The following is an 18,730-nucleotide window of genomic DNA, read 5'->3' on the forward strand; positions in this document are numbered from 1 at the left end:
AAAATGGTTCAAATGGCTCTGAGCACTATGGGACTTAACATCTGAGGTCAACAGTCCCCTAGGACTTAGAACTACTTAAACCTAACTAACCTAAGGACATCACACACAACCATGCCCGAGGCAGGATTCGAACCTGCGACCGTAGCGGTCGCACGGTTCCAAACTGAAGCGCCTAGAACCGCTCGGCCACACCGGCCGGGAGTGTATGCCTAAAATATGACGACAAGCAAATGACATTCACAGATTCTTGGGATTGCAGCTTGGTAATAAATTCAACTGGGCGGAGCATACCACAGAACTGCAGAAGCACCTAAACAAATCTCTATTTGCAGGGCGAGTATTGTCATACATAGGTGATACGAAAATTAAAAAAAAGCTACCATATCTTGCTGACTTTCGTTGCATAACATCATCTTTTTTTTAATTCATGAAACCAAGCTAAAGTTTTTTGAGTCCAAAGACGTGTAGTATGAATTATTTGGGGTGTGAGCTCAAGGAAATCACGTCGTGTCCTAACACGGGATGGAAGGAGGGCAGGCGTTTATAGGTCAGTCTGTAATTTCCAAGCGGTTAGGAGCAATTGCAGGAAGACAAACTTCCAGTGAAGGCAGACTGATTGTTTGCAGTAGCACCAAGAATTGTCACAAGACACCTACGAGAGGCGTGGATCTTAAGACTCGATAGCACGCCTGCGGCAGGAGACTCAACGGTATTAGGAGGCTCATTAACACTGTTTATTTGCAATCAGACTAACAACTCCACCGAAGGCTAATTCTAAACAGTGTAAAAAGCAAAGGGTGCAGCTGGTTGCACAACAGACGTCAGTGTTTGAGCCCGCGGAGAGGGCGCGCTAACAGGGGCAGCGAACACAGCAGCGTTTTAAGTACAAACTTTGAGAGCAGCGTTCCAAGTGAGAAAAATAAACTTGTCGGAGCTTGCAGAGGCTGGTAACGAGTGACACGGAGCTGGCGTCCCAATCATCTGACTGAGAACTCCCTCTGTACACAAAAACGTGGGTTTTTTAAGGGATTGTGGCTGCGCACTATTTCTTCCTTCCTACAATCGGCCCACCAATCCATCGGCACTTCACAGGCTTCAGCCAATCTGAAGAGTGGCTCTGCACTTCCAGGGCGCCTCTGGCCAACCACATTCAGCTTCCTCCCCTTCTCTACTCGGTAGCTAGGGATGTGTCTGGACTTTGCACTAACAAATCCAAGTTTGGTGGCGAAAGCGTTCGGCTGAAAGCTACACGTCACTGCCCTTACTCTTGTGGCCAGCAACAGCAGTGATTCACGTCACTTGGCCCCGACCACTGGCCTTTCGTCAGAAGGGGCTGCTGTCGTAGCACTGTGACCAGTGTAAATCCACTGGCGTTGCGCTTCTCAGGGACAAGTACAGAGCTTGCTGCCTCTGCTAAGACATGCCTCTTCGTGGCCATCTTCTACAGTGACGCCTCTAGGCGGTTAATGGAGTTACCAGTTAATTCTCTGAAGTGAAACTTCTCCCCTGGGACAGCTGCCCAGAGCGTCTGCAATATCGCAGGGTTCAAGCGCTACTGATGACCTCCGTTAACCTAAACGCTACCACTTTTGCCTGCCCTCTGCATTGTGCCTCTGATTTCCTATGTTGGAGAGCGCTTGCTGCCTTCCGAAAACCTTAAGCTTAACAATGTGCAAGTCATTACATCGTCAATATACACTCCTGGAAATTGAAATAAGAACACCGTGAATTCATTGTCCCAGGAAGGGGAAACTTTATTGACACATTCCTGGGGTCAGATACATCACATGATCACACTGACAGAACCACAGGCACATAGACACAGGCAACAGAGCATGCACAATGTCGGCACTAGTGCAGTGTATATCCACCTTTCGCAGCAATGCAGTCTGCTATTCTCCCATGGAGACGATCGTAGAGATGCTGGATGTAGTCCTGTGGAACGGCTTGCCATGCCATTTCCACCTGGCGCCTCAGTTGGACCAGCCTTCGTGCTGGACGTGCAGACCGCGTGAGACGACGCCTCATCCAGTCCCAAACATGCTCAATGGGGGACAGATCCGGAGATCTTGCTGGCCAGGGTAGTTGACTTACACCTTCTAGAGCACGTTGGGTGGCACGGGATACATGCGGACGTGCATTGTCCTGTTGGAACAGCAAGTTCCCTTGCCGGTCTAGGAATGGTAGAACGATGGGTTCGATGACGGTTTGGATGTACCGTGCACTATTCAGTGTCCCCTCGACGATCACCAGTGGTGTACGGCCAGTGTAGGAGATCGCTCCCCACACCATGATGCCGGGTGTTGGCCCTCTGTGCCTCGGTCGTATGCAGTCCTGATTGTGGCGCTCACCTGCACGGCGCCAAACACGCATACGACCATCATTGGCACCAAGGCAGAAGCGACTCTCATCGCTGAAGACGACACGTCTCCATTCGTCTGGAGGCGGGCTGCACGACGTTGGGGCGTGAGCGGAAGACGGCCTAACGGTGTGCGGGACCGTAGCCCAGCTTCATGGAGACGGTTGCGAATGGTCCTCGCCGATACCCCAGGAGCAACAGTGTCCCTAATTTGCTGGGAAGTGGCGGTGCGGTCCCCTACGGCACTGCGTAGGATCCTACGGTCTTGGCGTGCATCCGTGCGTCGCTGCGGTCCGGTCCCAGGTCGACGGGCACGTGCACCTTCCCGCGACCACTGGCGACAACATCGATGTACTGTGGAGACCTCACGCCCCACGTGTTGAGCAATTCGGCGGTACGTCCACCCGGCCTCCCGCATGCCCACTATACGCCCTCGCTCAAAGTCCGTCAACTGCACATACGGTACACGTCCACGCTGTCGCGGCATGCTACCAGTGTTAAAGACTGCGATGGAGCTCCGTATGCCACGGCAAACTGGCTGACACTGACGGCGGCTAGCGCCATTCGACGGCCAACACCGCGGTTCCTGGTGTGTCCGCTGTGCCGTGCGTGTGATCATTGCTTGTACAGCCCTCTCGCAGTGTCCGGAGCAAGTATGGTGGGTCTGACACACCGGTGTCAATGTGTTCTTTTTTCCATTTCCAGGAGTGTATGATAGTCCTGCAGAGGCCTGTTTAAGGAACTAGGGATATTAACTACGGCTTCCTAGTGTATTTACTCTTTAATGAAAGCTGTCATTAAAAACATATCTCTTTTTAAAACACAAGCTTAGTTCATGGAACCAAACAATGAGAACAATCTTCACCAAGATTTGAAGTCACTTACTTTGGTCCAGAAAAGCGTTCGTTCAGGAACAAATATTTTCAGCAAACTGGCAGCAGCTATAAAAAGTTTATGTAACAAAAGGTTCAGGTTCAGAGGAGCCTAAAGGATTTATTGATGGCCAGCTTCATCTATTCCACTGATAAATTTCTTAGCGGAACCGACCGATTTGTATACGAGTAACATACTAATAATATCAAAACAATGCGAGTATTACGTACAATCTGATTTCTGTTCAAAATTTGGTTACAGGAAAGCGATCATTGTGAATAAGTGTTGTAAAATGATTTTTCAGCTTAATGACGAGTGGCTACAATAGGCTAAGAATTAACGATATGCACCTCAGTGTATAGAACATGTACATTTCTTGTGACAAGCTTGTTATTACCTTTTAAACCAAAAATATGTTTAAGATTGCTTGATTTATTCCACGTCCATCAGGATTATTTCACTTGAGACTTGTAAAAATTACGTCAGCATATATGTTTTTCTTTGTTAATAATTATTGGGTATTCTTTTTTCTGACATATTATACACCTTTCAGAGTCTCCTCACTATGGACCAACTAGAACGAAAAGTACATTTAATCTAAATTTAAAGCGCTGCTCCGAAGATTGTGAAGGTTCGCTTGTAGCGCCCTTCCTGCTTTTTGTGGCATTCCCTGGTGCACGGGCAAATAAGTAAAATGGCTACGACTGCTGCTGTGGCCCGGATGAGCTGCTGCTGTGGGGAAATTTCGTGAAGGCTAGTGTGTTGGTAAACATGTTGCAGAAGTATCCCTTGTTAAAAACCACGCTGCCTTGGCTGGCCAGTGGATCGTAAAACAGGCCCCACAAAGACACAATCGCCGGCAGCAGCTTTACAGTGGGTCGACCACCGTGAAGGCCCGAACAGAGCGGCGCTGAAGAAATTAATACGAAAAACTCATTTTACTGTCATTCTGTCTTTTGTTTTTGCACGTGGAGTAATGTTAATGTTGTGAGCACAAGGACAGATCTTATAAGTGAAATGGGGTGAACTTAATAACCATTCAAGGCTAGTTAGAGAAGAGCTGCGCTTGGAAGTATTACATACGAAATATAATGGAAATTGTGTTACAGCAGATACTGGTGCTTATCATTGGTGGTTCGAAATGATTGAAGTGTTTGTTTTGTGTATCTATTTGGTTGCAATTTACGTTAAAGAGTTTTAGTTAAGTAACACTAGAGAAAGCTTTGGGCACAGGCTACATTTTGCTCCTTGGAATTTCTATACGCTCCTGGGAGATAGCTACTTTCGGAAGTATCAGCGAAGTCAAGAACTTTTCTCGAGGTGAACGGAGTCATATTCTGATGATAGTTTATACGGAGTTGATCACTAATAAATAGTGAAATTTCTTATGTAAGTATAACTCAGGCCTCTTTTTGTGTGGGATCCTCCTGAAATTATAGTTACATCGTGGAATTTCTTGAAGTATGGCTGTGGGAACACCGACGAACGTTACTCCAATACACGCGAAAGTCATTTGATACGCTATTTGCGACAGGAATAACTAGGAAATGTAATTGGTCAAGCCAAGTCAATTTACGGCGTTGCTACACCTACATTATGCCCGATTCCGTAGCTGAGTTGTCAGCGCGGCTGACTGCTATGTTGTGGGATGGGTGTGGGAAGAGAGACCCGGGTTCGATTCCTGGTACTGTCGGGCCTCGGCCTCGTGGGGCCAGTTGAGGAGTTACTCGACCGATCAGATGCGGTTACGAAGTCAAGAAACCCGACAACGACCGGGAGAGCTGTGTGCTGACCACATGACCCTCTCATCGCATCCGACGATGTCATGGGTACAGGATGACACGACAGTCGGTCAGGTCCGAATGGCCCGTCTATTGCCAGAACGCGAAACTCTACATCTCCACCTTACGCTTACGTTATTATCTTAACGAAGATCGCCATCCTCACTTTTACCCACGAGGCAGGACTGTAATTGTCGCTATTCCAGCATCCAAAAGGAAAATGCCTTGTAGCAATCTTATTGCAGTCAGCAAGATTCTGAGGCCCGACCACTGGAATGTAAAACATTGCAATACTGTCAACAGAACGCATCTAGCGGCCGCCAGCTTGTCTCCGTGCCACCGTACAGGTGTCAAGGAGCGTCGTCCCATCGGCATGAAGAAGAAGGTATCGGGATTCATCAGACCGTGCAACACTCTGCCACTGTGCCAACGTCCAGTGCAGATGTTCACGTGCCCACTTCTACATCTACATCTACATTTATACTCCGCAAGCCACCCAACGGTGTGTGGCGGAGGGCACATTACGTGCCATTGTCATTACCTCCCTTTCCTGTTCCAGTCGCGTATGGTTCGCGGGAAGAACGACTGTCTGAAAGCCTCCGTGCGCGCTCTAATCTCTCTAATTTTACATTCGTGATCTCCTCGGGAGGTATAAGTAGGGGGAAGCAATATATTCGATACCTCATCCAGAAACGCACCCTCTCGAAACCTGGACAGCAAGCTACACCGCGATGCAGAGCGCCTCTCTTGCAGAGTCTGCCACTTGAGTTTGTTAAACATCTCCGTAACGCTATCACAGTTACCAAATAACCCTGTGACGAAACGCGCCGCTCTTCTTTGGATCTTCTCTATCTCCTCCGTCAACCCGATCTGGTACGGATCCCACACTGATGCGCAATACTCAAGTATAGGTCGAACGAGTGTTTTGCAAGCCACCTCTTTTGTTGATGGACTACATTTTCTAAGGACTCTCCCAATGAATCTCAACCTGGTGCCCGCCTTACCAACAATTAATTTTATCTGATCATTCCACTTCAAATCGTTCCGCACGCATACTCCCAGATATTTTACAGAAGTAACTGCTACCAGTGTTTGTTCTGCTATCATATAATCATACAATAAAGGATCCTTCTTTCTATGTATTCGAAATACATTACATTTGTCTATGTTAAGGGTAGTTGCCACTCCCTGCACCAAGTGCCTATCCGCTGCAGATCTTCCTGCATTTCGCTACAATTTTCTAATGCTGCAACTTCTCTGTATATTACAGCATCATCCGCGAAAAGCCGCATGGAACTTCCGACACTATCTACTAGGTCATTTATATATATTGTGAAAAGCAATGGTGCCATAACACTCCTCTGTGGCACGCCAGAAGTTACTGTAGATGTCTCTCCATTGATAACAACATGCTGTGTTCTGTTTGCTAAAAACTCTTGAATCCAGCCACACAGCTGGTCTGATATTCCGTAGGCTCTTACTTTGTTTATCAGGCGACAGTGCGGAGCTGTATCGAACGCCTTCCGGAAGTCGAGGAAAATAGCATCTCTCTGGGAGCCTGTATCTGATATTTTCTGGATCTCACGAACAAATAAAGCGAGTTGGGTCTCACAGGATCGCTGTTTCCGAAATCCATGTTGATTCCTACATAGTAGATTCTGGGTTTCCAAAAACGACATGATACTCGAGCAAAAAACATGTTCTAAAATTCTACAACAGATCGACGTCAGAGATATAGGCCTATAGTTTCGCACTTCAGTCATAGTTGGCGATGTCGTGGTCATATTGGCACACGCATGGGTCGTCGGCTGCGGAGGCGCATAGTTATGAGTGTTCGGTGCACTGTGTGTTCAGTCAGACCTGTACTCTGCCCAGCATTTATGTCCGGTGTTAGTTCCGGCAGTTCGCCGTCTGTCCTATTTTAGCAGCCTGCGCAGCCTACAACGTCCGACATTCGTAACGAGGAGTGGCCGCCCAACCCTATAACGTCTGGACGTGTTTTCAACTTGGTTTCGCCACGTGTTGAAGACACTCACCACAGCACTTCTCGAACACACGACAAGTCGTGCAGTTTCCGAAATGCTGGTGCCGAGCGTCGGGGCCATGACAATCTGCCCTCGGTCAAACATAGATACGAGAGCAGTTCAATAAGTAATGCAACACATTTTTTTTCTCGGCCAATTTTGGTTGAAAAAACCGGAAATTTCTTGTGGAATATTTTCAAACATTCCCGCTTCGTCTCGTATAGTTTCATTGACTTCCGACAGGTGGCAGCGCTGTACGGAGCTGTTACAATGGCGTCTGTAACGGATGTGCGTTGCAAACAACGGGCAGTGATCGAGTTTTTTTTTGGCGGAAAACCAGGGCATCTCAGATATTCATAGGCGCTTGCAGAATGTCTACGGTGATCTGGCAGTGGACAAAAGCACGGTGAGTCGTTGGGCAAAGCGTGTGTCATCATCGCCGCAAGGTCAAGCAAGACTGTTTGATCTCCCGCGTGCGGGCCGGCCGTGCACAGCTGTGACTCCTGCAATGGCGGAGCGTGCGAACACACTCGTTCGAGATGATCGACGGGTCACCATCAAACAACTCAGTGCTCAACTTGACATCTCTGTTGGTAGTACTGTCACAATTGTTCACCAGTTGGGATATTCAAAGGTTTGTTCCCGCTGGGTCTCTCGTTGTCTAACCGAACACCATAAAGAGCAAAGGAGAACCATCTGTGCGGAATTGCTTGCTCGTCATGTGGCTGAGGGTGACAATTTCTTGTCAAAGATTGTTACAGGCGATGAAACATGGGTTCATCACTTCGAACCTGAAACAAAACGGCAATCAATGGGGTGGCGCCACACCCACTCCCCTACCAAGAAAAAGTTTAAAGCCATACCCTCAGCCGGTAAAGTCGTGGTTACAGTCTTCTGGGACGCTGAAGGGGTTATTCTGTTCGATGTCCTTCCCCATGGTCAAACGATCAACTCTGAAGTGTATTGTGCTACTCTTCAGAAATTGAAGAAACGACTTCAGCGTGTTCGTAGGCACAAAAATCTGAACGAACTTCTCCTTCTTCATGACAACGCAAGAACAAGTCTTCGCACCCGAGAGGAGCTCACAAAACTTCAGTGGACTGTTCTTCCTCATGCACCCTACAGCCCCGATCTCGCACCGTCGGATTTCCATATGTTTGGCCCAATGAAGGACGCAATCCGTGGGAGGCACTACGCGGATGATGAAGAAGTTATTGATGCAGTACGACGTTGGCTCCGACATCAACCAGTGGAATGGTACCGTGCAGGCATACAGGCCCTCATTTCAAGGTGGCGGAAGGCCGTAGCATTGAATGGAGATTACGTTGAAAAATAGTGTTGTGTAGCTAAAAGATTGGGGAATAACCTGGTGTATTTCAATGCTGAATAAAACAACCCCTGCTTCAGAAAAAAAATGTGTTGCATTACTTATTGAACTGCCCTCGTAGATCACGCACCTGCCCCATCCTGGACACCAACAGCACGTTCACTGATACTACATGCGCCGTGGGTGTGTCTGACTGGCAGTCACTCCTCACCAGTTGACGCTGCTATCACTGGGATGGGTTTATTTCGATAGTAGGTCGGTAGTCATAATGTTGTGGCCGATTAGTGTATGTGCTCGTCCCACTTCATATCTCTTTGGAGCGTTACGCCTAGATATTTGTTAGAGGCGACGGTGCAAGCAGCGTACCACGAATGCTATGTTCGTCACATTAGAGGGTCGCTTATTCAACACCCCCTGCTTTAGCTTACATTTTTCTACATTTTGAGCGAGCTGCCATCCATTACACTATAGTCGTAGCTTGACGGTGTAAGTAGGCTGTTTATGTTTTCTTATTGGCAACGTTACATAGCGCTCTGTATGAAAATCACTGACTGTGCTGTGTGCAGTCTGTGGCTAGTTTGCATTGTTGTCTGCCATTGTAGTGTTGGGCAGCGGCAGCTGGATGTGGAAAGCGCGTAGCGTTGCGCAGTTGGAGGTGAGCTGCCAGCAGTGGTGGATGTGGGGAGAGAGATGGCGGAGTTTTGAAATTTGTAAGACTGGAAAATCATGAACTGACATATATATTATGACTATTAAGGTAAATACATTGTTTGTTGTCTATTAAAGTCTTTCATTTGCTAACTATGCCTATCAGTAGTTAGTGCCTTTGGCAGTTTGAATCTTTTATTTAGCTGGCAGTAGTGGCGCTCGCTGTATTGCTGTAGCTTGAGTAACGAAGATTTTTGTGAGGTAAGTGATTTGTGAAAGGTATAGGTTAATGTTAGTCAGGGCCATTCTTTTGTAGGGATTTTTGAAAGTCAGATTGCGTTGCGCTAAAAAATATTGTGTGTCAGTTTAAGCACAGTCTTGTACAATTGTTCTAAGGGGACGTTTCAACGGTTTTGACGTTATAATTAAAGTATTTATGACTAACCGTCCCAATAGCAAGGCTGTAAGAGGAAGGTGGAACTTTTTCGTACCATGGTGAGCCCTCAAGCACGGTATTGTGCCGGACGGTCAAGAAAACTCTCCCTTCCCCCCATCCCCCCCCCCAAAAGGAAATTTAGTGCAAGTTCTCTTACAGCGCTGACATCGAAGTTACGACATCCGCTGGGTTTCAAGCAAAGCTCACACCTATAAGTGTTCGCATTCTGAGCTACCATGTCCAAGTTGGATATGTTAGAAAATGTTGGTACCTACAGCACTTAAGAATGGTCTGCAACGCCGAAATTGGTCAATCGGGCAAAAGTAAATACGTTCAGGAATAGCCAAGGTGCACCCACTACAATGTCACTCAACAAAAACACTGAGATGACAAAAGCCATGGGATGACCATAAGCACCTAAACAGATGGGGGAGGTATCGTATACAAGAGAGCAGTGAATTGGCGGAGCCGTCAGTTGTACTCAGGTGATTCATCTGAAAATGTTTACGACGTGATTATAGCCGCACGAGGGGAATTAACACACTTTGAACGCGGAATGGTAATTGGAGCTGGACACATAGGGCATTTCATTTGGGAAATCGTCAGGGAATTCAATATTCCGAGATCCATAGTGTCAAGAGTGTACAGAGAATACCACGAACAACGCAGTTCAAAAATGGTTCAAATGGCTCTCAGCACTATGGGACTTAACATCTGAGGTCGTCAGTCCTCTAGAACTTAGAGCTACTTAAACCTAACTAACCTAAGGACATCACACACACCCATGCCCGAGGCAGGATTCGAACCCGCGACCGTAGCGATCGCGCGGTTCCAGACTGAAGCGCCTAGAACCGCTCGGCCACAAGGGCCGGCAACAACGCAGTAGCCGACGGCTTTCACTTAAGATCGGGAGCAGCGCGTTTGCGTAGAATTGTCAGTGCTAACAGACAAGCTATACCGTGTGAAATAACGGCACAAATGAATGTTGGACGTATGACGAACTTATCGTTAGGACAGTGCGGCAAAATCTGGCGTTAATGGACTGTGACAGTGCACGACAGACGGCAGTGCCTTTGCTAACTGCACGACATCGCCTGCAGCGCCTGTCCTCAGCTCGTGACCACATCGGTTGGACCCTAGAGGACTGAAAGACCGTGGTCGGGTCAGGTAAGTCCCGATTTCAGCTGCTAAAAACTGATGGTAGGGTAGAACTGTGGCGCAGACCTCACGAAGCCATGGGCCCAAGTCGTCAAAAAGGCACTGTCCAAGCTGGTGGTGGTTCTGTAATGGCGTGGGCTGTGTTTACATGGAATGTGAAACGTCCCCTTAGAACAATTATACACGACTGTGCTGATAAACCTCTTACACTATTTGCTTTTCAAACAGCTGAGCAAACTGAACGTACTCAAACATTCACTAAAGTGACACACAATATTTTTAGCGCAACGCAATCTGACTATCAAAAATCCCTACAAAAGAATGGCCCTGACAAACATTAAACTATACCTTTCACAAATCACTTACCTCACAAAAATCTTCATTACTCGAACTACTGCAATACAGCGAGCGCCACTACTGCCAGCTAAATAAGAGATTCAAACTACGGAAGGCACTAACTACTGATAGGCATAGTTAGCAAATGAAAGATTTTAATAGAGAACAAACAATGTATTTACCTTAATATCATCAAAAGTCATAATATATGTAATTTCAAAACTCCGCCATTTCCTTCCACACATCCACCACTGCTGGCGGCTCACCTCTAACTGCGCAACGCTACGCGCTGTTCACATCCAGCTGCCGCTGCCCAACACTACAATGGCAGACAACAATGCTAACTAGCCACAGACTGCAGACAGCACAGCCAGTGATTTTCATACAGAGCGCTACGTAACGCTGCCAATAAGAAAACATAAACAGTCTACTTACATAGGACTGACTCCTATGGTCCAGTTGAACCGATCATTGACTGGAAATTGTCATGTTCGTCTACTTGGAGACCATCCTGCAGCCATTCACGGACTTCATGTTTCCAGACGAAAATAGAATTTTTAAGGATGACAATGCGTCATGTCACCGGGTCACAATTGTTTCCGATTGGTTTGAGGGACATTCTGAACCAGTCGAGCGAATGATTTGGCCGTACAGAGCACCCGACATGAATCCCATCTAACATTTATGGGACATTACAGGGAGGTCACTTCGTGCACAAAATCCTGCTCCAGCCACTATTTCGCAATTATGGACGGCTATAGCGGCAACGTGGTTCAGTATTTCTGCAACGGACTTCCAATGATTTCCATGCTACGAGGGTCACTCCAAAAGAAATGCACACTATTTTTGTGAAAATATAGTTTTCATTCTGCATGTGTGAAAGTTTTACAGTGTGTAGATACATCCTTCCCTCTTGTTTTCAAACTTAGTTCAACCTGTTGCCGTGAGAGGCGCCGTCACAGCATGTCTTCAAGATGGCTGCTACACTTGACGTTCGTCAGAAGCAACGTGCTGTAAAAACGAGACTGTGGGAAACATCCACAATAGGTTCAAAAGGGTGTATGGAGATGCTGCTGTCGATCGCAGTACAGTTAGTCAGTGGGAAAGCAGGTTACGTGATGAAAGCGGGCGCGGCAATATTGAGGATTGTCCTCGCAGCGGCAGGCCTCGTACTGCACACAGTCCAGACAATGTGCTGAGAGTTAACGAATTGGTGACTGCTGACAGACGCATCACAGTGAGCGAATTTTCACGCTACGTTGGAATAGCGGAAGGAAGTGTTTGCAGAATACTGAAAGTGTTGGCGTTAAAAAAGGCTTGTGCCAGGTGGGTTCCCAGGATGTTGACAGTGGCTTACAAAGAAACAAGAAAAACGGTATGCAGCGAATTTTTGGAACAGTACGAGAATGGTGGAGACGAATTTCTTGGAAGAACTGTGACAGATGATGAAACATGGCTCCATCATTTTTCACCAGAGACGAAGCAGCAATCAGTGGAGTGGCATCAGGCAATTTCACCCAAGAAAAAAAAAGAAATTCAAAACCACACCTTCTGCAGGAAAAGTTATGGCTAATGTGTTTTTCGATTCCGAAGGACTCTTGCTTGTGGACATCATGCCAAGTGGAACCACCATAAATTCTGATGCATATGTGACGACACTGAAGAAACTTCAAGCTCGACTGAGTCGTGTTCAACCACATCGGCGAAAGCAGGATGTTTTGCTGTTGCACGACAATGCACTGCCACATGTCAGTCAAAAAACCATGGAAGCGATCACAAAAGTCTGATGGACAACACTGAAACACACGCCTTACAGTCCTGACCTGGCTCCATGTGACTATCATCTCTTTGGAAAACTGAAAGACTCTCTTCGTGGAGCAAGGTTTGAAGATGATGACTCCCTTGTGCACGCTGCCAGACAATGGCTCCAACAGGTTGGTATACAGGCGCTGGTTCCAAGATGGCGTAAGGCAGTTGAGAGGGTGTAACGCCGGAAATGTATATCCTCCTATTTCCATCCATTGTACTATAATTTTTTCTCCTTGCTTTGTTACCTCAAGATATGACATTTCCGTCTCTTTATATATTGTAATTGTTTTACTGTTTGTATATATATATATATATATATATATATATATATATATATATATATATATATATATATATATATGCATTTATGTTTGTTTGTTTCGTAAATATTATTTGTATTTTTACGCTGGGTCTTGCCTAGGGAAAACTGCTATCGAACGATTACATCTATAGGTCGTGTGAAGGATAAAAGTGTGTAGGATCTTTGGTAGTGTTAACTCTGCCGCGTGGAGCGCGGGCTGAGCAGAGAGGGAGTCTGGCTGGAGTAGCGAGTGGAGCAGGTGCGTTGTGTGAAGCTCCCGCGAGTTGCCGCGCTTTCGGGGTTTGGCAGCATGTAATTGCGCTCGACCTCCTCGATCGACGGCTTCAAACCTTCAATCAACCAACAAGGAAGACTGGAAGCACGTAAAGTTTTAGAACTGTATGGCAGACCTCAGATTTTCAAACTTTTAAAATTGTTGCATCACAAAATTACAGCAACTTAGCATGAACCTTTGTTGCTCATTGTCCCAATTGCATTGCCAAGCAGGGTCCCTTCCTTTTCCGAAATGAACCCGAGTGTCGTTGAAATTCAAACGCCAGCATTAAAGTAACATAATTCAATTTCGCTGCTTTAATTTCAAAGTTCAGTTAAAGTATTCATAGCTGGCTACAATATCTAGATTACACAAGCACAAATTAAGAGTGCGAGTTTTGTTACCGTATTTTAGCTTACCTGTGACTGCAGCTCAGCTTGGTACGTACTAAATTTTACTATTGTTAATTGTTCAGAATCATTTAATTCAAGTTCAAAGTTAAATCTCTTATTTCTAAATTGCGTAGATTCAAGTAGCTTTTGAAATGATTGTTGAGGTAGTCCAAGACTAACCGTATTCTACTGAATTTCGATGTGCTTCAGAAAGAAAGCTCACTATTAACTTCAGTCACTAAATTAACTTTCGATTTTTCGGTTTTATTAATTCTTTTGCTAAATTAAGTCAGAGTGTAGCGAAATTTATTACTTCTGACAAACTTTCAGTTTTCACACTACACGTGTCAACCTTCAGTTGCCACGCTTCTAGTGCTAATTATATGTGTAATAACCTTTCTTTTTCAGTTACTATAGTAATTGTCCTTAGGACTGGCGACCGTAATTTCCCCCAAATCTCAAATACCTAATTACCGCTAGTTAATTGTTAACGTAATGGCCGCACATTTACTTTCTTTATTAACTTTACCCCTATTTCAAAATTAATTTCCAGCAGTTTCATTTGCATTTTTCCTTTCATTTAGATGTAACCCTTTCCTCCCTCTTAACCGACAGATTAACTTCGGTGACGATTCCTTTTCCCAAATTTCCATTAGGTACACGCGGTTTAATTTTTCACCCTCATTAAGGTCGATAAGTGAGTTGGAGGTTACAAGGGATCGAATTTATGTGGAGAAATGATAATATTGTTCGTAAAGGATGTATCTACACACTGTAAAACTTTCAAATATGTAGAATAAAAGATGGATTTAAAAAAAAATACTGTGCATTTCTTTTGGAGTGTCCCTCGTACGTAGATTTGCTGAACTACGCCACCCAAAAGGAGGTCCGACACGATATCAGGAGGCATCCCACTAGTTAGTTACCTCCGTGTACACAGCTGTGGTGCACCACACGAAGAAAATGACAGCTCAAACGGTGGAGATGTCTAGCGCGCCGAGTCTGTCTGCAGTACCTCGTGTATGCAAGACGACTCATGGGCCAAGAACGGCTGGCGAGGCGCCCGCAGTGACGTCACCGCCGCGCCTGGGGACCGCGTACGCTGCTGGCCGGACGCTCTCGCCGTCGCCCTTTTGTTCGTCCGCTGTGCAAACTAAAACAGAAAACCAAAACCCGCGGCCGGATGCGGACCCCCGACCGTGGCAGCGCTTCGGAATCTCCGGCGCCAACGAGTATCGCACAAACTGAATGCCGGGGTCGATCTCATCTCTGAGCGATTGTTTGCGACCGCTGTGTCGTAACTGCTTTCACCGGACGATAAGCTACGGTCCAGCGACTGCCGATCGACGATTCTCTCGGTCTAAAAGTCACAAGTCCGTTATGAGCGGTCTCGCAACAGAATTTAGGTTGTTTCAGGATTTTTCTTTCAATTTTCTTTGCCCTTTTAGGTAGACAATTTATATTGTTAATGACCATTCAAAAGCCAAAATCACACAAAATACTTTTTGTTCGAGACAACCTGTTTCACATTTTACGCTGAACCTTACGCATAAGATGTCAAATGGATAAGAATGAGCACATTCACTTGACATCTTGTGCATGAGTTTCAGCTTAAAATGAACAGGTTTTACCACAAAAAAAAGCTTAAAACCTGAAGATGACAGCTAAAACTGTTGAAACTGGTTATCTTGAATAAAAAATATTTTTTGCGATCTTTGCTGCTGAATGGTTTTTAACAATTAAAACGGATCGGATCGCCTTCACTGCTCCCAGAATGAGAAAATCCAGTATAGAATTTAGCCAAGGAAAATCTAAATTACAAATTTCTCATGCCAGTTGAAATTTTCTGTAGTGATTTTTGCCTAAACACCTCGCACAAATAACAGAAAAACACTGTACTGTACGTATTCAGCGCTGTAGTCATTCACTGACACTGGGTCAGTCACTTTCGTTCAGTGAATCTGTACCGTAGTTTACATTTCGGAGAAATGTAGGAACATGCGAGGCAATACTGACTCTACGATTTATCTTAGAAGGTAGGTTAAGGAAAGGTAAACATTACATTATATTATATTTGCAGACTTAACAGAAAGCTTTTGACAATGTTGAATGGAATACTCTCTTTGAAACTCTGAATGTAGGGATTTATAACTTCTGCAGAAACCAGGCGGCAGTTATAAGAGTCGAGGGGCGTGAAAGGGAAGCCGTGGTTGAGAAGGGAGTGAGGCAGGGGTGTAGCCTATCTCCAGTATCATTCAATCTGTACACTGAGCGAGCAGTAAATGAAACCAAAGATATATGTGGAGTAGGAATTAAAGTTCAAGCAGAAGAAATAAAAATTTTGAAGAGGTTTGCCGATGACATCGTAATTCTGTCAGAGTCAACAAAGGACTTGGAAGAGCAGCTGAACGGAATGGACAGTACCTTGAAATGAGCATAGAAGTTGGATAGCAGTAGAAACAGAACAGGGATAATGGAATGTAGCTTAATTAAATCGGGCAACGCTGGCGGAGTTAGGAAATTATACATTTAAAGTAGCAGAAGAGTTTGGCTGCTCGGGCAGCAAAATACCTGATCTTGACCGAAGCAGAGATGATATAAAATGGAGACTGGAAATGACAAGAAAAGCGTTTCCGAAGAAGAGAAATTTGTCAATATTGAATACAGTCTTGAGTGTTTGGGAGTCTTTCCCGAAGTCGTTTTTGCAGATTGTAGCCATGTATGGAACTGAAACATGGACGATAAACAGTTTAGATAAGAAGAGAATAGAAGCTTTTGAAACGTGGTGCTGCAGAAGAATGCTTAAGATTAGATGGGTAGATCACATAACTAATGAGGAGGTACTGAATAGAGTTGGGGGACAGAAGAAATCTGTGACACAATTTGATTAAAAGAAGAGCTCGGTTGATAAGACACGACGCTCTGAGACATCAAGGGATCACCAATTTAGTATTGGAGGGAAGTGTGGGAGGTTGGGGGCGGGGGGGGGGGGGCGGTAATAGTCGTAGAGGGAAATCAAGATTGGATTGTTCGGGGAAGGAGACCAGACAGCGAGGTCATCGGTCTCATCGGATTAGCAAAGGACGGGGAAGGAAGTCGGCCGTGCCCTTTCAAAGGAACCATCCCGGCATTTGCCTGAAGTGATTTAGGGAAATCACGGAAAACTTAAATCAGGATGGCCGGACGCGAGATTGAACCGTCGTCCTCCCGAATGCGAGTCCAGTGTGCTAGCCACTGCGCCACCTCGCTCGGTGGAAATCAAGAGATTAATACAGTAAGCAGATTCAGAAGCATAAACGATGCAGTAGTTATTCGGAGAAAAGAAAGCTTGCACAGGATAGAGTAACACAGAGAGGTGCATCCACCCAGTCTTCGGACTGAAGATCACAACGACATGCAGAGGAAGCCTCTGGAGATACTCCAGGTAACACAGATTAATTTCAAATGTGCTGAGGCACGTAATTTTCGCAGACTTTGTAAGTAATTTAAAGGGTAGACGGCGCAAAGATATCTTTAAAATATTGGATGTACGAGTAAGTTTTGCAGATATGGCAACAGCTCATCAAACCACATTCAAAAGACACGACTTAACTATGCAGACCAGACGAACGCGCACAGCGCTCAGTGTGACGCTTTACAGCTAAGAAATGCGGTTGTTTTTGCGACTTACTAGCGTACGAAATGTTATGGTATATTTTCACATTGTCAGTAATGTTCTGAAACTTTTTATACCTACAGTCATGCCGGAATTTCTGCGCCAACAAGAAGTCTAGGTCCCTCGTTGCACAACCGTGACGTCATGTCAGGTAACAAATGGCTATTAATAATTCGAAATGACGTGATTTTAATAAAAACATTGTAAGTTGTCTCAGAGAATTTTAACGATTATACCCTCAAAAACAGTGTGACAAAATTATAATTGTCCTTTAGATTCTAAATACAAGCGGGGGTTCCCGAGACCGGTAAAGAATACCCTGAAGGCACATCGTAGAGATAGTTATTAGTCGCAGACACAATCTTCATAGAACGTATACGTAATCAGTGTGTTTAACAACTGCAAGACAGATTCCACAATGTAGAATATCATGCTGTACCACTGTCAGATGTTATGAAAACTTTTATTACTCGTACCAGTTTCGATTGCTACTGACCGTCATCAGACAGGCAGTTTTCTACTTATAACGTACGTGCGGACAAGCATACAAAGTTCCATCCCATTACACAACCCCAAAACACCGAACCGGACGAAACGTACAATTTAAACATTCTCCAGAAGTGATATTGTATCAATTATATAATATTTTGCATCGCATCCAAGTTGTGAACTGTCGGTACAAAATTACTGTTAGCAGCTCGGAGTGGTCTCATAGTGAAACTCGCGCCACGAAACGAAGAGGACGCGTAATCGAGCCCGGGTCGAACTACGGAAACTGTCAATATGCCTTTAAAGTAGCCTTCACCTCTCAGTGACGTGAGGGGTCGTCAAGACAGGCACGTGACTGATTCCTCGTTAGACTACACGTTCCTTTTCTCCGGTTTGATATCTGTAGTAGATTTGGATCGCGCAAGTCGCTGAAAACTGGAAGACTTGCTCCCGGTCCTTCAGCCACAAGCTGCTATTATTAGCTTGGAGTTGGTGGTCACAGATGGCCTGGAGGCCTTTCAGGGAACTAATTAAGGCTTTCATAAGTAACATTCCGATGTGTCTGGAGACAGAAACTGACAATCAGTGTGTACCACTAATTCTGAATAGTAGCAGTGAACTTTTAATATGGAAATCATTCAAAAACCGAGCATTTTCCTGCGAACGACGGAGGGACACGAGTTGGTAATCAGTGGCAAGCATACGAAAACAAAGAAATGGATCGGGAAGTAGAGAGAAGTGGAAGATGTAATTACCACCGTAAAGATAACAAGAAAGAGGTGTGCAGAACATATACGCAGGCGAGTAGATGATACACGTACTCGGAAAGTTCTTCGCTCCATACTAATGGACAAGAAAAGACCAAGAC

Source organism: Schistocerca cancellata, chromosome 7 (genome assembly GCF_023864275.1).
Source record: "Schistocerca cancellata isolate TAMUIC-IGC-003103 chromosome 7, iqSchCanc2.1, whole genome shotgun sequence".
Lineage (NCBI taxonomy): Eukaryota > Metazoa > Arthropoda > Insecta > Orthoptera > Acrididae > Schistocerca > Schistocerca cancellata.